Source organism: Notothenia coriiceps, unplaced genomic scaffold, assembly GCF_000735185.1.
Source record: "Notothenia coriiceps isolate Sejong01 unplaced genomic scaffold, NC01 NC01_scaffold00023178, whole genome shotgun sequence".
NCBI lineage: Eukaryota > Metazoa > Chordata > Actinopteri > Perciformes > Nototheniidae > Notothenia > Notothenia coriiceps.
Window position 1 is genome coordinate 11,638 of NW_011355879.1, and position 5,284 is coordinate 16,921.

The window sequence follows — 5,284 nt, forward strand, 5'->3', positions numbered from 1 at the left end:
TGAACGAAGAAGCTGATGAGACCGCTTTGGTTGGCCCCGTGGATGGGACATTTTGTTTTAAAAAACGGACGGATGGAAGCGTCGATAAGAGCACGGTTGTTTGCAAATTATGCAAAAAGGAATTCGCATATCACCGCAGCACATCAAGCCTCAAGTATCACCTCAATGCAAAACATATAGCAGCTAGCGTGGAAGGTAGCGTGGACGTTAGCCCGACTCGGAGTACAAGGACCCACACCCAATTCGCGTTGATCAAACAGTGGCCTATGCAACAGAGAGATTTTATTTTTCATCAGGATATTGGAAGAATAGGAGGGATTGAGGTCAATCACTGGAACTTTTTTATTTTATTTTAAATGGTACAGTACACTTTATGTTGAACTATTTATTACGTTGTTGGTGCAACTGGCACTTTATGTTGAACTGTTTATTGTTTTGGCCAAGGTTATTGAGAGAGTTGGACTGAAATTGATTAGATTTTTTAAATCAACTGTTGGTAAATCAACAAAGTCTGTTATGGCCTCTGAAGCAACAGAGAGATGTTTTCTAATAGTCAGGGTTTCCAATGTTCTGAATGTACTTGAAAGTATTGTGTTTTACTTAAAAAACAAAGTGTTATTGTTTACAGAAGGTCTACCTACCTGAATCTCTGAAATGTACTATATTCCTAAATATGCTATTGCTACACTTTATGGCAAAAATTGCACTTTTCTGTTGGTCTTGGTTAAGTACCACCTTGAAAAAAATAAACAATGTTTTGTTGCTTAAGCTTATGTATTCAGTCATTATTCAATGGTATACTAAACTCCATGTGAAAAAAATTGCTTCTCACTGTTCTCAGGTCAAATATTTATGTGATTAAAAATGCAATTAATTTTGATTAATTAATTACAAAGCCTCTAATTAATTACCCGGCCCTAGTAAATACACATTTTTTTTTAAAATATTATTTTCTGAAAGTATTCCTTTTATCAGTCATGTTAAAAAGGTCTACACAACACAATCTGTTGATTTATAATTTGACCAAAAACTTCCATGGAAATGTGTTTTGAATGTGAAGCTGTATTAAATGTATAATTTAATTATAGAAACCCTTTTATCTATTACATCATAAATGGAATTTAAATAATGAACACAGTGGACATTAGATCATGCCGTCCAAATGTTTTATTGACTTCAACTGAGAGCTGACAAGGAATGAAGGTCTGGAGACACAGAATGTTATGAAGACAAACATTAGCTTCCAAAGTTAACAGCATGTTAGTTTTCATCTACAGTATTATGACCCATAGGAAAGACATGCTTTTTGGTACCAGGAAAGAAACATCAAAAATACATTGTTATAGATATAGAGCATCTGCAGACTTGTGTTGCAATAGAAAATGGAAAGTCATTTAAAAAAAAAAAAAACATGTTATAAAAGAAGAGCAACATCTTTCAGAAAACCCATTGTAAAATGGTCACTAAAACAAATATTTATATCCCTCTACAGGGACTATATTAAAAAAAAAAAAAACCGCACACATTAACATGTTCATAGTGTTGAGATTCATGCATTCATTCAAGGCTTTACTCATGGGATGGAGATCTCATGAGCAAAGAAGGACCGGGTTAATATTAGAATAATTAGGGCATGCACAAAGCAGCTCCATCTATCTGTGTCATCTGGAAAATAGGTTTTATTTTGTTATTGAATAAAATATTTTATTGGAAATACAGCTACCAGATCTTACTCATTGGCCTGCTGCCAAAGCCTCCTGGGAGCTGCAGAGAACCCTTTTTAGAGGTTTGCTTTAAGTTTTCATATTTTACTTGGCAGTAGAGTGGAGTAGAGTAGAGTGAATGTCAAGGCGACTCTATACTAATCTGGAACCTTGTCTGAAGGACTGTTGGTTTGCCCTTGTGCAGAAAGCCATGACAAGATCTGATTGACAACACTAAAGATTTGAAACACTAAAGAAAGTGTATGTCCTTGTGTATGCCCAAACCCAAAGGGAGTTCAAAAGAAAAAAGTGTGAAAACAGCATTGAAAGTCCTTCTGCCACACACATCCACAAAGGATGAGCATCAAATTAAACTATCTTGAGTATCCGGTTAATCAAAATATCAAAAAGATGCCAAAGTCGAGGTATCCTTCAGGTTTCCTTTGGACAAAGCAGGGGGCAAGAGAAAAGGCATCAAAGTCCCTTTCAATTTCGTCAGACTCCCTTTTCTTCCTCGCCTCATTCAGGAGCTCCCCAAGGTGAGCCTTTTGCTTTTTCACTTGGTAGCACTGTTCAGCATTCCAGCGTGGTTAATGGAATTAAAATCAATGACAATCTGAGTCCTCTTGGGCTTGAACTGCCTGCCAAAAGACAGAGGGAAAAAAAAAACACAACGCTCAGGGTATGAACACACATGGAAGACACTTCGTAAAAACATGCTGGATGAAACTTCCTTGTTTATTCAAGTCATTCCTGTCCCCCCAAACACGGTGCACTTTTACAAGGTTTGGGCAAGTTGAAAACAGAAAGAAGTGAGAGAGCAAGAGACAGCAGCTAAATTCACACCAGATCAGGCGTCGCCGCAAAGCCATATAAAACTTATAAAACATGTCAGTAAATACCCCACTGCACTGAAACATTGACTTGAATTAAATTAATTATGTCAACAAATGTCACTTAATATTATTGCTTTCAACTAAGCTAATACAGTAATGGGAAATCTGTTGACATAATACGTTTAATTAAAGTCAACATTTCAGTTTTAACAGTGAATGTCCAAAGCTTCTATGCATCACAAAATGGCTAAAAATAAATGACAGAAACGTCATCACGTCTCAAAAATCCACCTTTAGCTCAGCGGTTGTGATGCGCATCCATGCGACTACTTTTGTTTAACCTGTTAAACCCCAAGCCTGTTTTTCAGCTCTCGAAAATGACATTCCCAGAACAAATGACATTACTTATAATAATAATAATACATTACATTTATAAAACGCTTTTCCTGGTGCTCAAAGCGCTTACAAGCGAGTAAAACTAAATAACAACAAAAGTAGAAAGTGCTAAGCTAGGAGGAATAATGGCAAGGGGTTAGTGGATTAGGAGTTGAAGGCAAGAGTGAAAAGGTGAGTTTTGAGGGATTGTTTGAATGATGTGAGAGTGTTGGCGGATCTGACGTGGTTGGGGAGGGAGTTCCAGAGTGTGGTGGAGGAAGCTGCGAAGGCCCTGTCACCCCAGGTCCGGAGCTTTGTCCTGATGGGCTGCAGTAGGTTAGCTTCAGCAGACCTGAAGCGACGGGTGGGGATGTGTCGTTGGATGAGGTCACAGAGGTAGGGGGGGGCAAGGTTGTTGAGGGCTTTGAAAGTGAAAAGTAATATTTTAAAGTCAATGCATTGTTTGATGGGGAGCCAGTGGAGGTCATGGAGGATAGGGGTGATGTGGGGGGAGCGTCGGGTGGAGGTGAGCAAGCGGGCAGCTGAGTTTTGGACATATTGAAGTTTTTTTAGTGTGAATGCAGGTGAACCATAAAGAATGCTGTTGCAGTAATCCAGTCGGGATGTTATAAAGGCATGGGTCCGAGTTTCAGCAATGGTCAATGAGAGGGAGGGTCTAATGCGGGCGATGTTCTTTAAATGGAAGAGAGCATTTTTTGTGACCTGGTTGACGTGAGGGAGGAAAGTGAGGGAGGGGTCGAGGATGATGCCAAGGTTACGGATGTGAGTGGAGGGGTTGACAATGGAGCCATCGATGGTAAGAGAAACATTTTGGGTTGAGCGGGTAAGTGAGTTTAGGCCAATGATTATAAGTACCGATTTGTCAGTTAAGTTTTAGAAAATTGTTTTCCATCCAAATTGTAATGTCAGTGAGGCAGGTGCTGAGCTGGGAGTGTGTGGTTGGAGAAATTGATTTTGTTGAGAGGTAGAGCTGTGTATCATCAGCATAACAGTGGAACTGGAGTTGGTGTTGACAGAGGATTTGTCCAATTGGGAGGATGTAGATGATAAACAGAAGGGGATCAAGTACAGAACCCTGAGGGACGCCATGATTGACGGGGGCTGTGGGGGATTTGAGTTGTTAATGGAGATGAATTGATGTCTGTCAGAGAGATAGGATTTAAACCAGGAGAGGGCAGTACCGGTAATGCCAATAGAAGACTGGAGGCGGTCAATGAGGATGGAATGGTTGATCGTGTGAAATGCGGCTGTTAGGTCAAGGAGAATGAGAATTGAGAGGGAACCAGAGTCAGCAGAGAGGAGAATGTCGTTGGTCACCTAGAGTAGGGCAGATTCTGTGCGGCGACGAGTACTGAAACCAGATTGAAAAGGTTCATGAAGGTTATTGCACTCCAGATGGGATTTTAGTTGGGAGGCAACAGTTCGCTCCAGAATATTTGACAGGAATGGGAGGTTAGAGATGAGCCGGTAGCTATTGAGGGAATCAGGGTTGAGACCAGGTTTTTTGAGTATGGGAGTGACAGCAGTGAGTTTCAGATCAGGAGGGACGAGTCCAGTAGACAGAGAGGAGTTAATGACTGTGGTGATAAGATGAGTCAGTTGGGGGAGGCAGGTCTTGACAAGGGTGGAGAGCATGGGGTCCAGGATGGAAGTTGAGGTATTCATGCCGGTGACTTGGGCAACTATGTCCAGTGAGGTAATTTGAGGTACATTTTATAGTGAAAACCACCCTTGGATGATGGGATAGTAGACTAAAAGCTTTAGGAATCCAAACTATAACATATAATAAGTACCCTGTATCAAGATTGATGCAAAACAAGTGACATTTGACCTTTTTAGAGAAGTCTAAAACATTTTTTGCCATATCTCTAGCACCCATCGGTCGATTTTGGTGATTGACACCTCTTTTGAACCGTTGGAGCCAATAGAATCGAGGGGAAGCTCTTAAATCCATCTAAACCAGGGGTGCCCAACCTTTTTTGAACCGAGAGCTACTTTTAAAGTTGCCAGTCTGCCGAGATCTAACAGTCCAAATAGAGAGTCGTAGCCATTACTGACAGCCTACTACCGGGTAAATACACACTTCTACTTGTATAAAACTGACCTTCGTACGATGAATACTTCATAAAATACTGCAGATCCTTTATCTTACCTCTTTCTAATCTACACACATACAAGTATTTAACTGAAGCTACACAACAGTGTTGTTGATACAGAGTTGGAGTTTATTCACACGTCACATACTACAGTGGGTAATGTTTTCAAGAAACATTGAACAGTGCTGCCACATATGACACAGGAAGAAAAGAAAAGACTCTGAACCCTTTCTTTGCCATTATTTAAAAATAG

General features: G+C 40.1%; 1 long non-coding RNA gene across 1 annotated transcript in view; it reads right to left on the reverse strand.

Annotated features, from left to right (window-relative positions):
- Positions 1-1,147: 1,147 nt before the first annotated feature.
- The window catches only part of LOC104954294 (uncharacterized), a 6,260-nt gene continuing 2,123 nt past the window's right edge, over positions 1,148-5,284 (reverse strand). The window contains exon 2 of the long non-coding RNA XR_799320.1: positions 1,148-2,344. This is a non-coding gene — a long non-coding RNA (uncharacterized lncRNA). The remainder of the gene's footprint in view (positions 2,345-5,284) is intronic.